Source organism: Trachypithecus francoisi, unplaced genomic scaffold (assembly GCF_009764315.1).
Source record: "Trachypithecus francoisi isolate TF-2019V2 unplaced genomic scaffold, Tfra_2.0 Lachesis_group11, whole genome shotgun sequence".
NCBI classification, from domain to species: domain Eukaryota; kingdom Metazoa; phylum Chordata; class Mammalia; order Primates; family Cercopithecidae; genus Trachypithecus; species Trachypithecus francoisi.
Genome location: NW_022681456.1, coordinates 99,326,360 through 99,346,634, shown reverse-complemented (window position 1 = coordinate 99,346,634; position 20,275 = coordinate 99,326,360).

Genomic DNA, 20,275 nt, shown 5'->3' with positions numbered 1-20,275 from the left:
AAGACTTCAGTCTCAAGAGCTGAGCCCCCGAGTGAGCAATTCCTGTCCCTTTTAAGGGCTCACAATGCTAAGGGGGTGCACGTGAGAGGGTCATGATTGATTGAGCAAGCAGCAGGTATGTGACTGGGGGCTGTGTGCACCAGTAATTAGATCAGAACAAAACAAGATAGGGATTTTCACAGTGCATTTCTATACAATGTCTGTAATCTATAGATAACAGAACCAATTAGGTCAGGGGTTGATCTTTAACTACCAGACCCAGGTTGCAGCACTGGGCTGTCTGCCTGTGGATTTCATTTCTGCCTTTTAGTTTTTACTTCTTCTTTTCCAAAACGTCAACAGGGACTCTATATTAGTTTTCTAGAGCTGCCATAACAAAACACCACAAACTGGGTGGGTTGAAAAAACAGAAATGTATTCTCTTACAGTTCTGGAAGTCAGAAGTCCAAAATCAAGGTCTTGGCAGGGCCATGCTCTTTCTGAAGCCTCCAGGGAAGAATCTGTTCCATGCCTTACTTTTAGCCTGTGATGTTGCCAGTAAATGCTTGTTGATACAGCACTTTAATCACTGTCTTTGTTGCCTCATGGCATTCTTACTGGGTCTGTCTCTGTGTCTCTTCTCTGCTTCTCATAAGGACAGCAGTCATATTGGATTGAGTTCATACTGCTTAATATAGTTTGAATATTTGTCCCCTCCAAATCTCAAATTGAAATGTGAACCCCAGTGTTGGAAGTGGGGCATAGAAGGAGATGTTTGGGTCATGGGGACAGATCCCTCATGAATGGCTTGATGACCTCCCTACAGTAATGAATGTGTTCTTGTTCTATTAGTTAGTGTACACTCTGATTGTTAAAATCTCTTGTCATGTGGCACACTGACTCTCCTTGCCTTCCACCATGATTGGAAGCTTCCTGAGGCTTCCCCAGAAGCAGACACTGGCACCTTGCTTATTTTAGAAATAAGAGCTCAGAGTCATAAAAAAAATGAGCACTCGAACACAGGATTTCTCAGCAAGGCAAATTTACTTCTGCAGAAGGGTGCAGTGTGCGCCAGTCATGATGGCAAGAGCAGACCGAGTGGGGTAGGAAAAGGGTTTATATCTCTAATGCAGTTCCTGGCACTTCTGTGTCCTTTCCCCATTGGCTGGAGTTGGACCTCACAATCTAAGCTAACTTGGTTGGCTAAGGTTTAAAATTGAATAGGGTCTATTAGGCAGGAAGGAAGAGAGTCCATTATTAGGCGGGAAGGCATATCTGGACTTGTCTGGGTGCGGCAAAGGCAGGAAGGTTGTTTCAGAACAGGTATCTAGGAGACAAGGAAGTACAAGGAAGTTGGTTTTAAGAAACAAAGAATAGGAATTTATCATCTCTGACACTTCTTGTACAGTCTGCAGAACTGTGAGGCAATTAAACTTATTTTCTTTGTAAATTACCCAGCCTCAGGCTTCCTTTATACAATGCAAATGGACCAATACAGTTCTCGAGTATGACCTCATCCTAACTTAAATCTTAATTACATCTGCAAAGATTATTTGCAAGTAAGGTCACACTCACAGGTACCAGGGCTTAGGACTTCAACACATCTTTTGGGGCAGATACAACACAATCCTCAACAGACTCTGAAGAAATATCAATAATATTTGGAATAAAAGGCCTTTCTTGCATTTCATTTAAAAAAAATATTGTATTATGTTTAGGATGTAAAAATCTTGTGATTTTTCTATAGAATTGTTAGCTGGAAATGTTATATTGAGAGATACATATGTTCTATGAAGTTTGAGTTTTAAAAATGAAGAGAAGGCTGGGCATGGTGGCTCATGCCTGTAATCCTAGCATTTTAGGAGGCCAAGGCAGACAGTTTTCTTGATCCCAGGAGTTCAAGACCAACCTGAGCAACATAGCAAAATCCTATCTCTACAAACAATAAAAATTTAGCTGGGGCTGGGCACGATGGCTTATGCCTGTAATCCCAGCACTTTGGGAGGCCAATGTAGGCAGATCACCTGAGGTCAGGAGTTCGAGACCAGCATGGCCAACATGACAAAACCCTGTCTCTGCTAAAAATACAAAAATTAACTGTTTGTGGTGTTATGCACCTGTAATCCCAGCTACTCGGGAGGCTGAGGTAGGAGAATCACTTGAACCCAGGAGGCGGAGGCTGCAATGAGCCAAGGTTTGGTCACTGCACTCCAGCCTAGGACATAGAGCGAGATTCCATCTCAATAATAATAATAATAATAATAATAAAACTAGCTGGGTGCGGTGGCCCATGCCTGTAGTCTCAGCTACTCAGGAGACTGAGGTGGGAGGATGATTTGAGCTTGGGAGGTTGAGGCTGCAGAAAGCCATGATTGAACCATTGCACTCTGCACTCCAGCCTGGGCAACAGAGCAAGACTGTCTCAAAAAAAAAAAAAAAAAAAAAAGAGGTATTTCTATTTTAGGGGAGAAGGTTTACCTAGGAGGCCTTGTGCAGAGAGAGCTGTAATCTGTCTGGAGGACACACTTGGGTTTGGTGAAGGTGACGCTTCTTCAAAGAGAAATCGAGGGTTGTGTCAAAGACAAAACCCAGAGAAGTAAGCAGATTGATAAAAGCACACTTGAAAGGCAAAGATCAGAGGATCTCAGCAGGGTGCTTTTGCCCTAGACTTATATAGAGAGGAGTAAACAAGCTGAAGTGGGGTGATCTGCAGTTGGGGTTGTTTTGCATGCAGAACTGTCTGTCACTTAGCTGAACAGGAAATATTATTCTCAGGGAAACAAATTGTTCTAATCTTAGCTAGTCAACTACAACAAAGAATGGGAAGTTGGAGGATTTGTGTTTGGCCTTGTTGCAGATGAACAAGGGAGCCAACCCCAAGAACCGTGGGGCCACAAGACAGTGGACAGTGAGTTGTACCTGTGTCCTATGTAGAAGGATGGTTCTCTGAGCAAGTCTTCTCCAAGAACACAAAAGAATGGGGGATTTTGAAAAACAAAAGGTGGTGGAGGATGGGGGTTGCACAGGGTTCAATTTGGGGGTAGGGGTACTGGGGGTGCAGGGTGCTTTATCATTGCTGCTTTCTTTTCTTTTCTTTTTCTTCTTTTTTTTTTTGAGACAGAGTGTCGCTCTGTCAACCAGGCTGGAGTGCAGCGATGCGATCTCAGCTAACCGTAAGCTCCACCTTCCGGGTTCACGCCATTCTCCTGCCTCAGTCTCCCAAGTAGCTGAGACTACAGGTGCCCGCCACCATGCCCGGCTAATTTTTTGTAGTTTTAGTAGAGACAGGGTTTCACCGTGTTATCCAGGACGGTCTCGATCTCCTGACCTCATGATCTGCCCGCCTCAGCCTCCCAAAGTGCTGGGATTACAGGCGTGAGCCACTGCTCCCGGCCTTCTTTTATTTTTAAATAAACACTTTTTTTCTATCTTTATTTTATCTTACTTATTTTGTTTTTGTTTTTCTTTTGTTTTGAATGGAGTTTTTTGCTCTTGGTGCCAGGCTGGAGTGCAATGACGCGATCTTGGCTCACTGCAACCTTCGCCTCCCGGGTTCACGTGATTCTCCTGCCTCAGCCTCCTGAGTAGCTGGGATTACAGGCATGCACCACCCTGCCCAACTAATTTTGTATTCTTTTAAGTACAGATGGGGTTCCTCCCTGTTGGTCAGGCTGGTCTTGAACTCCCGACCTCAGGTGATCTGCCTGCCTTAGCCTCCCAAAGTGCTGGGATTACAGGCGTGAGCCACTGCACCTGGCCAAATTTTTTTTTTTTTTTTGAGACAGAGTTTCACTTTGTTGCCCAAGCTGGAGTTCAGTGGTGTGATCTTGGCTTACTGCAACCTCCACTTCCCTGGTTCAAGCGATTCTCCTGCCTCAGCCTCCCAAGTAGCTGGGACTACAGGCACGTGCCACCATGCCCAGCTAATTTTTATTTTTAGTAGAGATGGGGTTTCAATATGTTGGCCAGGCTGGTCTTGAACTCCAGGCCTCAAGCAATCCACCTGCCTTGGCCTCCCAAAGTGCTGGGGTTACAGGCGGGAGCCACGGCACTCGGCCAAAAAAATTTTTTTTGAGACAGAGTCTTACTGTGTTGCCCAGGCTAGAGTGCAGTGGTGCCATCTCAGCTCACTGCAACCTCTGTCTCCTGGGTTCAAGCAATTCTTCTGCCTCAGCCTCCCAAGTAGCTAGAATTACAGGCTCCCACCACCAAACCAGGCTAATTTGTTTTATTTTATTTTATTGTTTTAGTAGAGACAGGGTTTCACCATGTTGGCCAGGCGGGTCTCTAACTCCTGACCTCGTGATCCACCTGCCTTGGCCTCCCAAAGTGTGGGGATGACAGGCGTGAGCCACTGTGCCTGCCTGATTATCACTGCTTTCCAGAGGTACAAGGTCTCAGATAAAGGTCAACACTGCTCAGTGGTCAGGAGGAAGAAAGACCTATGTGTCACTGAGCAGAGGCTGTATAACTTCCTGCCTTCAGTTATTCCCAGTTACTCTTATAAGTAGTTTATTTATCTGTGCAAAATAGATCTCACAGTCATGGGGTGCCGCTGCCACCAGGTGGCAGGGCCCACTTAGTGACTACCAATCTTCAGCCTTGAAAGGTTATCCTTTTGTAAGACTCCAGTGGGCTGTGCAAGAAATCCGGGGAAGGTGCCAGTGAAGCCACTGGGATGCAGGAAGACCACATCACAATTCCTAGTCCATTTTATTTTTATTTAAAAAAGCAATAATTTAAACTTTATTGACATTGATTATACAGTGTGCACTGGATTCGTCACTCCGAATCTATGTCACCATTATGTGTCACCTCCTCGGGGAAGAACAGAAGCATCACATTGTGGTGACTTTCCTCCCTGAACCCCTTCAGAGTGCAGCATATTACAGGTTAGGAGTGCCTAGTTAAAGGCAGATGGAATGATCTAGTTTCAGCTAAACCTATCTTTACACAACAGATAAGTGGCTTTAAAAAGACTCCTACAGACAAACTTCTGGTTTTCAAGATAACTCTAATAGTGCATGTGCCGGCAAACAAGGAGCTGTTTGACAACACTGACATCTATTCCTACAGGCGTGGAAGCCCTTTGTCTACTGTTTGACAAGACAAGATAATAAAAATCTAACATAGTTTATTAGAAGTTGGTCAAAATTCAAAATTAACAACACTGTTTGAAATACGGATTTATATTATTGTTACTATGAGCCTCACCCTAATTGTTGTGTATGAAGAGGTTTCATGAGGTCTCTGTTCTGGTTATTACAGCCACGTAGCCACCAAGATTTGAAATAAACTGAACTTAGAACCAGTTCTTGGCCAGGCACAGTGGGTCATGCCTGTAATCTCAGCACTTTGGGAGGCTGAGGCAGGCGGATCACCTGAGATCAGGAGTTGGAGACCAGCCTGCCAACACAGTGAAACCCCGTCTCTACTAAAACTACACAAATTAGCTGAGCGTGGTGGCATGCGCCTGTAATACCAGCAATTCGGGAGGCAGAGGCAGGAGAGTAACTTCAACCAGGGAGGCAGAGATTGCAGTGAGCCGAGATCATGCCACTGAACTCCAGCCTGGGCAACAGAGTGAGACTCTGTCTTAAAAACAAAAACAAAAACAGTTCTTTACATCAAGGGTCCCCAAACCCTGTTCGAAATGGGGCCACACAGCAGGTGAGTGGTGGGTGAGTGAGCATTACTGCCTGGGCTCTGCCTCCTGTCAGATCAGTGGTGGCATTAGATTCTCATAGGAGCATGAACTCTATTGTGAACTGTGCATGTGAGGGATCTTGGTTGCATGCTCCTTATGAGAATCTAATGCCTGATGATCTGAGGTGGAACAGTTTCATCCTGAAACCATCCCTACCCCACCACCAGTCCATGGAAAAGCTGTCTGCCACGAAACTGGTCCCTGGTGCCAAATAGGTTGGGGACCACTGCTTCACATCACTATTGCATAGTGTTGAACCAGTCTTTCCAAATTAGTGACATGCAGAATGTACAACCACTGGTCCTCTTCCCGTGATAGTGGGGAAGACCTGGGTCTAGAGTATGTTTTTGTATTTATGAGACATGTTAAAGTATCGTTTTCAAGAAGGTAACAATGTGGCTCTCTGGCAAATATGCAAGGAAATGTGTCAAAGATTTTACTTAGCTCGCCAATTAATGAGGGAACCAGTAAAGATGCAGTGACCAATTCAAAGAGCATTTGAGAAACGACAATATTTCTAGGACAAGACATGAGTGTGATAGTTAATTTTAGGTGTCAGTTTAACTGGATTAAGGAATACCTAGAAACGCGATAAAGCATTGTTTCTGCGTGTGTGTGTGAGGATGTTTCCAGGGGAGACTAGCGTATGAGTCTGAGTGGACTAAGTGGGAAATATTCACCCTCAATGTGTATGGGCACCATCCAACTTGCCGGGGGCCCAGAGAGAACGAAAACAGAAAAGGAGAATGTGTCCATCTGTCTGCCAGAGCTGGGATGCACTCTTCCTCTTCTGTCCTCAGACAACAGTTCCAGGCTCCCGGGCCTTTGGACTCTAGGACTTACATCAGTGGCCCCTAGGGTTCTCAGGCCTTTGGCCTCAGATGAGAGTTATACCATCACTTTCCCTGGTTCTGAGGCTTTCGCACTTGGGCTGAACCACACTACTGGCATCCCAAGGTGTCCGGTGCGCAGATGGCCTGTGATGGAACTTCTCAGCCTCCATAATTGTGAGAGCCAATCCCTCTAATAAATCGCTTTTCCTATATCTATATTTATATCTATATCATCTGTCCAATCTATATCTATCATGTCCCACTGATTCTGTCTCTCTGGAGAACCCTAAGATAGTGAATTAAATGTTAAGTGTCCAACAAGCCACAAATCGGGAGTTACAGTCATGCACTGAATAACAACATTGTGATCAATGGCAGACTGTATATACGACAGTGGATCTCTACCTTATAATGGAGCTAAAACATTCCTATTGCCTAGTGACATCGTAGCTATTCTAATGTCATAGCGCACTGGATTACTGGCGTGCTTGTGGTGATGCTGGTTTAAACAAACCTGCTGTGCTGACAGTCATATAAAAGTATAGCATGCACAATTACGTGCAGTCCATAATACTTTATAATGATAATAAAAGACTATGTTACTGGTTTATGTACTTACTCTATTCTTTGTTGTTATTTTAGAGTATACTCCTACTTACTAAAAAAAAAAAGTTAACTGCAAAATAGCCTCAAGCAGGCCCTATAGGAGGTGTTCCAGAAGGCATTGTTATCATAGTAGATGACAGCTCCATGCATGTTATTGTCCCTGAACCTTCTAGTGGGACAAGACATGGAGGAGGAAGACAGTGATATTGATGATCCTGACTATAAGTAGGCCTAGACTAATGTGTGTATTTGCATCTTAGTTTCTAACAAAAAAAGTTTTAAAAACAAAAAAAGCGCCGGGCGCGGTGGCTCAAGCCTGTAATCCCAGCACTTTGGGAGGCCGAGACGGGCGGATCACGAGGTCAGGAGATCGAGACCATCCTGGCTAGCACGGTGAAACCCCGTCTCTACTAAAAAATACAAAAAGCTAGCCGGGCGAGGTGGCGGGCGCCTGTAGTCCCAGCTACTCAGGAGGCTGAGGCAAGAGAATGGCGTAAACCCGGGAGGCGGAGCTTGCAGTGAGCTGAGATCCGGCCACTGCACTCCAGCCCGGCGATAGAGCAAGACTCCGTCTCAAAAAAAAAAAAAAAAAAAAAAAGCTTATAGATTAAGGATATAAAGAAAGGAAATATTTTTGTACCACTGTACAATGTGTTTGTGGGTTTTTTTTTTGAGACAGAGTCTCACTCTTTCACCCAAGCTAGAGTACAGTGGCATGACCTTGGCTCACTGCAACCTCTGCCTCCTGCGTTCAAGCGATTCTCCTGCCTCAGCCGCCTGAGTAGCTGGGATTACATGTGTGCACCACCATGCCCTGCTAATTTTTGTATTTTTAGTAGAAATGGGGTTTCACTGTGCTGGCCAGGCTGGTCTCGAACTCCTGACCTCATGATCTGCCCACCTTGGCCTCCCAAAGTGCTGGGATTACAGGTGTGAGCCAAAGCGCCCGGCCAATGTGTTTGTGTTTTAAGCTAAGTGTTATTACAAAAGAGTCAAAAGCTTTTAAAAATTTTAAAGTTTATAAAGTAAAAAAGCTACAGTAAGCTAAAATTATTATTTAAGAAAATGTTTTCCAATCTGGGCAACATAGTGAGACCCCGTCTCTACAAAACTTACAAAAAATTAACTGTGTGTGTTGGCTGTTGGTGGTCCCAGCTACTTGGGAGGCTGAGGTGGGAGGATCTCTTGATCCCAGGGAGGTGGAGGCTTCTGTGAGCTGTGATTGCACCACTGCACTCCAGCCAGGTGAGAAAGGTAGGCCCTGTCTCAAAATAAAATAAAATAAAATAATCCATAAATAAATAAATAATAAACATAGCATAGCCTAAGTGTCCAGCGGTTATAATCTACAGTAGTGCACTGTAATGTTGTAGGCTTTCACATTCAATCACCACTCACTCAGTGACTCACCCAGACAACTTCCAGTGCTGCAAGCTCCATTCATATAGTAAGTGCCTGATAAACTACAGGGCACTTTTGGGCAGTTGACTTTAAAGTAAACAGGCTTCTAAATTAACCTCCTAGAGGAGGGCTTGTGATTCATGCAAACATCCTGTCCCTGAGTAAAGAATTCTATTGTGAGTTCCTCAAATTGTCAAGTACTGATTAACGCACAACCTCCTGACACTGAAGAGGACTCTGACTCACTTTTGAATCAAGTGTCGATATTTTAGCCTTTATATTGCAGTCTGTAGTCAATGATTGTAACCTCTGTGTTGCACCCTCCAATGAAAACGATGGTTGTGCTGTCAGGAGTCCTCCCTTCTTCTAAACTTTCCCATAAAAACCTTCCAACTTGTAGCAGACTCCAGAACACTTCCAACTTTGTTAGCGTGTCTTCCCAGGTCAACCATACATGTAGCCTAGGTGTATGGTAGGCTAGACCACCTAGATTTGTGTAAGTGTGGCAGGCCAATTCTCCCTGACAATCACACAGACAGGCCTGCATAGCACTCCAGTTACACAGACAGATTTCCACAGAGCTGCCTTAACATTGAGCAAATGGTTAAACTTAGGGAAATCGGCGCCCAGACATCGCAGCTAGAAATGAAACATATGGTCAGCAGGAGCCTTGCGTGGGCTTCTCCCTAATCTGGAGCAAACCAAAATAATAGAGACAGTCTTTCATTCCTAGTGCCAGGACCCCTCTCGGGTCAACGAAATCTGAGACAGTCAAGGTAACAGAGGCAGCTGTTTGAATAGATACATTGGAGAGTCTAAGGCAGCTCTCTGGACCAAGCTGTAAAGGAGATAAGATAGAAGTAATCACTCGGGTACCACAGTAGACCTAAGGCCTTGAAGGTACTGGAGCCCTTTTAATCAGACTTAGTAAGCATTAGTTTGCCTCTGACCTTCTAGTTGAAACAAAATTAGTTAATAATAGACTTAGGCAAATGCTATACCGCATGTAGGCATATAATCCCAACCTATATAATCACTAAGAAAATTGTAACACTTTGAGTTGATCTTGTAGAATTATCTCCAGCCTGCTTCCTGTATCTGGTTACAGCAATAAATTCCCTTCTTTCCTAGTTTTTCTGCTTTTCGTTATTAGGCCTCGAGAAAATGTAGCTGGACCCGGCTTGGTTCCGTGAACATAAGTACATTCTATGATGTTCACACCAATTGGCTTCCAATAAACTTTTTTTTTTTTTTTTTTTTTTGAGATGGAGTCTTGCTCTGTTCCCAGGCTGGAGTGCAGTGGCACGATCTCAGCTCACAGCAACCTCCACCTCCCGAGCTCAAGTGGTTTCTTGCGCCTCAACCTCCTGAGTAGCTGGGATCACAGGCACACACCACCACGCCCAGCTAATTTTTGTATTTTTAGTAGAGACAGGTTTCACCATGTTGCCCAGGCTGGTTTCGAACTCCTGACCTCGTGATCTGCCTGCCTCGGCCTCCCAAAGTGCTGGGATTACAGGTGTGAGCCACTGAGCCTGGCCAATTTTTTGTTGTTGTTGTTGAGACAGAGTCTTGCTTTGTTGCCCAGGCTTGAGTGCAGTGGCACGATCTCGGCTCACTGCAAGCTCCGCCTCCCGGGTTCACACCATTCTCCTGCCTCAGCCTCTGGAGTAGCTGGGACTACAGGTGCCCACCACCATGCCCGGCTACTTTTTTTTTGTATTTTTAGCAGAGATGGGGTTTCACCATGTTAGCCAGGATGGTCTCGATCTCCTGACCTTGTGATCCACCCGCCTTGGCCTCCCAAAGTGCTGGGATTACAGGCGTGAGCCACCACACCTGGCCAATTTTTGTATTTTTAATAGAGACAGGTTTTGCCATGTTGGCTAGGCTGGTCTTGAACTCCTGACCTCAAGTGATCTGCCCACCTCTGCCTCCCAAAGTGCTGAGATTACAGGTGTGAGCCACTGTACCCGGCCCCAATAAACCTTTATCAAATTATTTGTGCCTCAACAGCCTTAATTTTGGTCAACATGTCCTATACAAGTGTACCATTTTTTATCTTTTATAACATATTTTTACCATACCTTCTTATGTTTAGATACACACTTACTTACCATTGTGTTACAGTTGCCTACAGTATTTAGTATACTAACACACTGTACAGGTTTGTAGACTAGGAGCAATTTGCTATTCCATATAGCCTAAGTGCATAGTAGGCTGTATCATCTAGGTTTGTGTAAGCATACTCTATAAGGTTTGCACAAGGACAAAATCACCTCACGCATTTCTCCCTGCTGTTAAGCAATGTGTGAACTGTATCTGTCCCACCAACAGAAGTTATTTGCATTTCTTCCTGACAAAAATCTTCAAGTTAACAAGTAATTTCACAAATTCTGGGGCCCTTAATCAATAGTATATAATGGGATAAACTTTATGTTACTATGATCCTCTGGCTGAATCCAGCCCATGTATTTTGTAAATAAAGTTTTATTGGAACCAGCCTATTTCTTCCTTGGCTTATTTTGTGCCACAGTGGCAGCCCTGAGTACACACAGCAGAGATCCTAAAGTCCACAGATTTACACTTGAGTTCTCAACACGGAAATCCCAAAGCTCTTAGTAGAGACAGGGTTTCTACTTGACTTAGAGCCTGAGAAATTTACTATGTGAACGTTTACATATTGGGAGCGGAAAGCCTGAGGGTCGTGACCAACTCAGCATTCCACTGCAGGCTATATGATAAAACAGCAAACTGTTTATCGTTAATGCAGGATGTGGGGAAACTCACATCTGTGCCTGCTGCCAAAAGGTATGCTGAGGGCAGTCACTCCCTGGCATGACTCCTTGAGTCCAAGATAAGCTCTTTGAGGTTATCTACTGGAACATCTAGAGCCTATTGTTCAAAGAAAGCAGTCATGCAGGCCTGCACTAAGTCAAGCAGCTGACCCAACAACCACTCACTCTTCCTTATTTCCTTTACTCAATAAATACAAAGAGCTATAGAAGCTCGGGGTCCTGTTCACTAGAAGCAAGGAGCACCCTGACCCCTTCTTCCAAATATACTTTTTTGTCTTTGTCTTTATTCCTGTATTTGTCCTCCTTTGTTCAGTCCAACAGGGTCTGTGGCAAAGTGGAGCCTGAGGGTTGTGACCAACTTTTACAAATAAAGTTCATTGTCCCTAGTTTTGGACAACCCTGTGATGATCTCTGCCACCGCATGAGAGTGAAATTGTCAGAAGCATGTGAACCAGAGCAACTCCATTTTGAATAAGGGCTGGGTAAAATGAGGCTGAGACCTACTGAGCTGCATTCCCAGATGGTTAAGGCATTCTAAGTCACAGGATGAGGTAGGAGGTTGGCACACAATACAGGTCTTTTTTTTTTTTTTTTTAAGAGGGAGGCTGGAGTGCAGTGGCGGGATCTCGGCTCACTGCAAGCTCTGCCTCCTGGGTTCATGCCATTCTCCTGACTCAGTCTCTCAAGTAGCTGGGACTACAGGCGCCTGCCACCACACCTGGCTAATTTTTTGTATTTTTTAGTAGAGATGGGGTTTCACCATGTTAGCCAGGATGGTCTCAATCTCCTGACCTCGTGATCTGCCCACCTTGGCCTCCCAAAGTGCTGGGATTACAGGCATGAGCCACTGCGCCCAGCCAAAATACAGGTCTTAAAGACCTTGCTGATAAAACAGGCTGCAGTAAAGACGCCAGCTAAAACCCAACAAAACCAAGATGGCAACAAGAGTGTCCTCTGATTGTCCTCACTGCTAAACTTCCACCAGTGCCATGACAGTTTACAAATGCCATGGCAACATCAGGAAGTTACCCTTTATGGTCCAGAAAGGGGAAGCATGAATAATCCACCTCTTGTTTAGTATATCATCAAGAAATAACCATAAAAATGGGCAACCAGCAGCCCTCAGGGCTGCTCTGTTCATGGAGTAGCTATTCTTTTATTCCTTTACTTTCCTATTAACTTGCTTTCACTGACTCACCCTGAATTCTTTCTTATGCAAGATCCAAGAACCCTCTCTTGGGATCTGGATCAGGACTCCTTTCCTGTAACAAAAGGATGTGCTATTTAGCTTTTTGCCTTATTTCCAAGTTTTGGATACTTTTTCTGACCAACACTTGAGAACCTTTAATATACAGTTTTTCTGTTTCTGTCATCTTCAGTTAGGGCTTTTGGTTCCAATTCTTTAAGATTTAATTCTACCAGTGTTTACTGAACACATACTATGTACCAGAAGCTACTGCGGTGAATAGAACCTAGCCCTCACCTTCACATCTTGTGAGGAACTCAAATGTGTGACTGCGAAGGGTTTTCTTTTAGAGGAGAACTCTAAGTTCAATCTAAGGAAGATATCCTAGATATGTGAAGACTGAAGGCAGGGGAGAAAGAGAAATGAGACATGTTAATAGTTGCTAGAAGGAAACATGTAAATTTCCTTTGGGGACTCTTTGTGTTTAAGAAAATCACTTTGGCCGGGCACGGTGGCTCACGCCTGTAATCCCAGCACTTTGGGAGGCTGACTCAGGCGGATCATGAGGTCAGGAGTTCGAGACCAGCCTGACCAACATGGTGAAACGCCGTCTCTATTAAAAATACAAAAAAATTAGCCGAGTGTGGTGGCGTGTCCCCATAATCCCAGCTACTTGGGAGGCTGAGGCAGGAGAATCACTTGAACCTGGGAGGTGGAGGTTGCAGTGGGCCGAGATGGTGCCATCGCATTCCAGCCTGGATGACAGAGAGAGACTCCTTCTCAAAAAAAAAAAAAAGAAAGAAAAGAAAGAAAATCACTTCAATGGGTCTTTTGATTGTGAAAAAGTGAAGACAAAGTCCTATTTTTAAAAGGAGACGTTTCAAGTGAAGACTCAGCTCTGATTTTTTATCTTGCCCAAATTCCTGTCTAAGAGGTCTGGGAAACCATGCCCTACAAACTATAAATTCTCATCAGATGGGTTTTATTTAACCTTATATATCATGATTTACTTTCCAGTCTGACTCAGGCATAACATTACGTGACAAAGAAGAAAATCAAAATCTTTTATCCCAAAACATATTTCTTTGCCATATTTTGAAATGGCCCTGCAAGGCATCCTTTGTGGGGGAAATTTTGCATCTGTAAGGAATCTCTATTAACATAGCTAGATCTTTTCCTTCCAGGCCCTCCCAATCCTGAAGAGATTAACTGAGAGTCTAGCACGTTTTAAAGGTCTGAATAGGAAACATTTGCCATCCATTGTCTCTAACGGCAGCCACCATGAAACTTCAAAAGAACCTCAGTCTCCATAATCTTTTTTCTTAACCCGAACATTTCCTTGCTATTAATCCCAGGTCTTTTAAATTATTTATTTATTATTTATTATTTATTTATTTATTTATTTATTTTTTGAGACAGAGTCTCACTCTGTCGCTCAGGCTGGAGTGCACTGGCGTGATCTTGGCTCACTGCAACCTCTGCCCCCTCGAGTTTAAGCGATTCTCCTGCCTCAGCCTCCCGAGTAGTTGGTATTACAGGCACCTGCCACCATGCCTGGCTGATTTTTGTATTTTTAGTAGAGATGGGGTTTCACCATCCTGGCCAGGATGGTCTTGAACTCCTGACTTTGTGATCCACCTGCCTTGGCCTCCCAAAGTGCTGGAACTACAGGCTTGAGCCACTGCACCCGGCCAATCCCAGGTCTTTAGACAAACTCAACCAATTGTAAACCAGAAAATGTTTAAATTTACCTATGGCCTAGAAGCCCCCTATCCCCACCTTGCTTTGAGTTGTCCTGCCTTTCTGGACCAAACCAATGATTGATGTCTCATGCCCTCCCTAAAATGTGTAAAACCAAGTTGCACCCCAACCGCCTTGGGCACATGTCCTCAGGACCTCCTGAAGGCTGTGTCACAGACCATGGTCACTCATATTTGGCTCAGAATAAATCTCTTAGAATATTTTACAGAGTTTGACTCTTTTCGTTGACACAAGCAATACGAAGGTAAACTGTTCTGCTCAGGATCATAAAACCTTGTCTTTTTTTTGGAGACGGAGTCTTGCTCTGTTGCCCAGGCTGGAGTGCAGTGGCGTGATCTTGGCTCACTGCAATCTCCACCTCCCAGGCAGGTCTTTCCTGCCTCAGCCTCCTGAGCAGCTGAGACTGCAGGTGTGCACCATCATGCCCAACTAATTTTTGTATTTTTAGTAGAGACAGGGTTTCACCATGTTGGCCAGGCTGGTCTCAAACTCCTGACCTCAGGCAATCTGCCCACCTTGCCCTCCCAAAGTGCTGGGATTATAGGCGTGAGCCACCATACCCGACCAAAACCTTGTCTTTTTATTGTGCCTCATTTCATTAATAAATATGTTGTAAGACACTTTTCACTACACAAGTACTTATACACACAATATACAAAAATCAATAAAATGCTTCCGTTGAAGCACACAGGAGTGGTAAAAGAAAAATAATTTATATTAAAAATAATATATACGGTCGGCAAACCACGTGGATTCAATCAACTGTTGATGAAAAATATTTGAAAACAACAATAGAACAATAAAAATGATAGAAATAAACAATACAGCATAACAACGACTTACATAGCATTTCATTGTAGTAGGTGTTATCAGTAATCTGGAGATGATTTAAAGCAGGGGTGTCCGATCTTTCAGCTTCCCTGGGCCACACTGGAAGCAAAAGAATTGTCTTGGGTCACACATAAAATATACTAACAGCAATGATAGCTGATAAGCTAAATACATATATATATAGCAAAAAAAACTCATAATGTTTGAAGACAGTTTACGAATTTGTGTTGGGCCACATTCACAGCTGTCTTGGGCTGCGGGTTGGACAAGCTTGATTTAAAGGACACAGGAAGATGTGTATAAGTCATATACAAATACTATACCATTTTATATAAGGGACTCGAGCATTTACAAATTTTTGGTATCCTTAGGGGCCCTGGGACCTCCTGTTGGATGCATTACTTGGGTATGATAACACCAGAAGGCATAATGAATAGTGAGATGCTTGGGCCTCTATGTTGAGGACGAAGCTGAAAGAAATCAGGCACATTCCTCAGTCCTGGGCCCAGTACAAACACCATATATCTCTCAATTTCCTGGGCCCAGTACAAACACCATATATCTCTCATATCTCTCAACTTCCTGAGCCCAGTACAAACACGTCCCACCATATATCTCAACTTTAGAAAAACACCACCTGGAAAAATCCCTGATAACGACACAGCCGTTTGTAGTTTTACTGAAAGCACGGGAACCAATAGATCACTGCTAAATGTATAACTTAATATGTTAACCAATTGTAATGCTGTAACCTAAAGAATTCTCTTGTTCCTCTGTAACCTTACAAGTCCTATTTACATCTGGCTATAAAAAGTGCGCTCACGCATTGTTCGGGGCCCTCTCGTATGTTGTGGAACGGAGGGACCAAGTTCGAACTTGCAGTAAAGATCCTCACCGCTTGGCTTTGACTCTGGACTCTGGTGGTCTTCTTCGGGGAATAAACGGTCTGGGCATAAGAAAGCTCTGATTTTTTTTGCCCAAATTCCTATCTAAGGAGTCTGAGGAGTCATGCCCTACAAATCATCAATTCTCATCAGTGCTGGGATTACAGGCATAAGCCACTGCATGTTTTTAATTTCTTTAACGATATTTTCATTGTGTTTTTTGTTACTTCATGGAAGCACAAATTCTTTTTAAAAGTATTTTTTATTTTAAAGTATCAGTGATGGAGGCTTGATAAATTCTTGGAGCAAGAATTTATTTTCTCAGAGAAATGGTAATGATGGACTATGGAAACCTTGTCTATGGTAATCTGTGTTACAATATATTCTCAAAAGTTCTAAGAATATATTATATCCACAAGTAGATTATGCCCTCCTAGAGACTGCAGCTGACCCTTGAACAACCTGAGTTTGAACCATGTGGATCCACATACACATGGATTTGACTTTTTTTTTTAAGAGATGAGCTCACTCCATTAGCCAGGCTGGAATGCAGTGTACAGTCATAGATCATTACAGCCTCAAACATCTGGGCTCAAGCAGTCCTCCCATCTCTGCCTCCTGAGTAGCTGGGACTGCATCTGCACACTACCTTATCTGGCTACATGTGAAGTTTCTTCTGCATCTGCCACCCTAAGTCATAATCCCAGCATGGGGACGTCAAAAAAAAAAAGTAAAAGTTAGGTTTAAGCTCAGATAATTATAAACAGCTTTTTAACCTTCATAAATGGGTGTGAAAGAGCACAAACACATTCCTCCATATATCTCAACTTTGTAAAAACACCACCTGGAGAGTCCCCCGATAAGGTCACAACCGTTTGTGGTTTTTACTGAAAGTGCGGGAACCAATAGAAAACTACTAAATGTATAACTTAAAATGATAACCAATTGTAATGTTGTAACCAAAAGAATACCCTTGTTCCTCTGTAACTTAGCATATCCTGTTTACATCGGGCTATAAAAAGCGAGCACACGCATCGTTCAGGGCCCTCTTGTACGTTGTGGAATGGAGGGACCAAGTTCGAACTTGCAGTAAAGATCCTTGCCGCTTGGCTTTGACTCTGGACTCTGGTGGTCTTCTTTGGGGAATAAACGGTCTGGGCATGACAGGTGGAGGGACACTAAAAGTTCACCTGGGCTGGGGAACAATTTTGCTTTTGGAGGTTGTTCTACACATTGTTTAGTGTCCCTGGCCTCAGCCGTGGCCATGCAAATCCGGCCAGCCTCTTAAATCATTGGTACAGACTTCAAAAAATTTCCAAATTGCCCTCTAGAGGGCAGTACTAGCACTGTAGAGAGTCACTGAACCAAAAAGCTCTGCTGCAGGCTAAACCTGCCTTGCTTCTTGGGGCGCGGTAGGGCAGCATTATTCTGTGTTCTGGGCTACCTGGGGGTGGGGATAAGTGGTAGGGACAAAGACATTTTTTTCCTCTCACCAGCCCCTTGGGCAAGGCTGGAACGCTGGAGATTTTACAAACACGAATGGCTATGGTGACACCTGACACCTTTTTTGTGTATTTTAAGTCTTCTGATCAATGTGGATAGAAAACTGGAGTCAAAAACTCTTCCCTATGTAAATAATGGAATCTATCTATCTATCTATCTATCTATCTATCTATCTATCTATCTCTCTATCTATCTATGTATATCAGTATGTGTGTATATAGGTGTATATACACGGCTATATATTTTATGTATTCCCACATGGTTATGATGTCATTGTTGGTATTGTAGAAAAAGTGGGGGCAGGCCGGGCGCGGTGGCTCAAGCCTGTAATCCCAGCACTTTGGGAGGCCGAGACTGGCGGATCACGAGGTCAGGAGATCGAGACCATCCTGGCTAACACGGTGAAACCCCGTCTCTACTAAAAAATACAAAAAACTAGCCGGGCGACGTGGCGGGCGCCTGTAGCCCCAGCTACTCGGGAGGCTGAGGCAGGAGAATGGCGTGAACCCGGGAGGCAGAGCTTGCAGTGAGCTGAGATCCGGCCACTGCACTCCAGCCTGGGCGACAGAGCGAGACTCCGTCTCAAAAAAAAAAACAAAAACAAAAACAAAAGAAAAAGTGGGGGCAATCTAAATGTCCATGAACAGGAGAGTAGATTTTTTTTATTTATTATTTATTTTTGAGACAGAAAAATATGTCACCTAGGCTGGAGTGCAGTTGTGCAATCTCGGGTCACTGCAACCTCCGCCTCCCAAGTTCAAGCAATTCTCTTGCCTCAGCCTCCCAGCTAGCTGGGTAACACACTGGGCTAATTTTTGTATTTTTTGTAGAGACAGGGTTTCACCATGTTGCCCAGACTGGTCTCAAGCTCCTGGCCTCAAGTGATCCGCCTGCCTCGGCCTCCCAAAATGCTGGAATTACAGGCGTGAGCCACCAGGTCCAGTTAATCTTCAAATATATATATATATATATATATATGGAGTCTCACTCTTGTCGTCCAGGCTGGAGTGCAGTGGTGCCATCTTGGCTCGCTGCAACCTCCTCCTCCCAGGTTCAAGCAATTCTCTTGCCTCAGCCTCCCGAGGAGCTGGGACTACAGGCACCTGCCACCATGCTGGACTAATTTTGTATTTTTAGTAGAGACGGGCTTTCACCATCTTGGCCAGGCTGGTCTTGAATTCCTGACCTCAGGTGATCCACCCGCCTCAGCCTCCCAAAGTGCTGGAATTACTGGTGTGAGCTACCGAGCCTGGCCAATAATATATATTTTTAAAATAACTGTATTTTCCAAAAATAAAACATATGAGTAGAATGCCCTTGTTTTACTTTTTTGCAAATCTCGTTAATATCTGACCTACTAGAAGACAGATTCTCTAATCGGTTCTGTATTCAATATGTTGTGATATTATGTAGGTTCTAGAAAATTCCACTTTACACCCATGAGAGAATGAAAGCTAAGTATAATCATTATTGGCTGGACGCCGTGGTTCACACCTGTAATCCCAGCACTTTGGGAGGCCGGGGCGGGCAGAACACGAGGTCAAGAGATGGAGACCATCCTGGCCAACATGGTGAAACCCCGTCTCTACTAAAAATACAAAAAATTAGCCGGGCTTAGTGGCGGGCACCTGTAGACCCAGCTACTCGGGAGGCTGAGGCAGGAGAATGGCGTGAACCCAGGAGGCGGAGCTTGCAGTGAGCCAAGATCACGCCTCTGCACTCCAGCCTGGGCGACAGAGCGAGACTCCGTCTCAAAAAAAAAAAAAAAGCTAAATATAATAATTATTATGCAACTAATTTGACCTTGGAGGCCTCTTGAAAGTATAGGGCCCTCCCCACCAAGGGCCATGGGGCACCACTTTCAGAGTCTTTGCTCTCAATTCAGTTAGGACCCAGACTCTGTGAAGTTAAATGTTTAACAGATTGATAGTTGTTGTTTTTTTTTTTTTTGAAACAGTCTCACTCTGTCGCCCAGACTGGAGTGCAATGGCGTGATCTCGGCTTACTGCAACCTCCACCTCCTGGGTTCAAGTGATTCTCCTGCCTCAGCCTCCCAAATAGCTGGGATTACAGGCGCCTGCCATCATGCCTGGCTAATTTTTGTATTTTTAGTAGAGGCGGTGTTTCAACACGTTGGTCAGGCTAGTCTCGAATACCTGACCTCAGGTGATCCACCCGCCTCTGCCTCTGAAAGTGCTGGGATTACGGGCAGGAGCCATCTCACCCAGCCGATAGTTTGTAACGATATGTAATGATTTACGGATGTAAATGATTTCTGTCCAGTTGGAACTCCAAAGGTAATAGTTTTCTTTCTTTCTTCTCTCTCTTTCTTTCCTCTCTCTCTCTTTCATTCTTTTTCTTTCTTTCTCTTTCTTCTTTCTCTCTTTCTTTCTCTCTCTCTCTTTCTTTCTTTCTTTCTACTTTCTCTCTCTTTCTCTCTCTCTCTTTCTTTTTTTCTTTCTTTCTCTTCTTTCTTTCTTTCCTTGTTCTTTTTTTTTTTTTTTTTGGCAGGGTCTCACTCTGTCACCCAGGCAGCAGTGTAGTGGTGAGATTTCTTGTCACTGCAACCTCCATCCACCTCCTGGGTTCAAGCAATTCTCCCACCTCAACTTCCTGAGTGAGTAGCTGGGACTACAGGCACTCACCACCATGCTTGGCTAATTTTTGTTATTTTTTGTAGAGATGGGGTTTTGCCATGTTGCCAAGGCTGGTCTTGAACTCCTGGGCTCCAGCATCTGCCTGCCTCCGCCTCAAAAAGTGCTGGGATTACAGGCGGGAGCCACCGC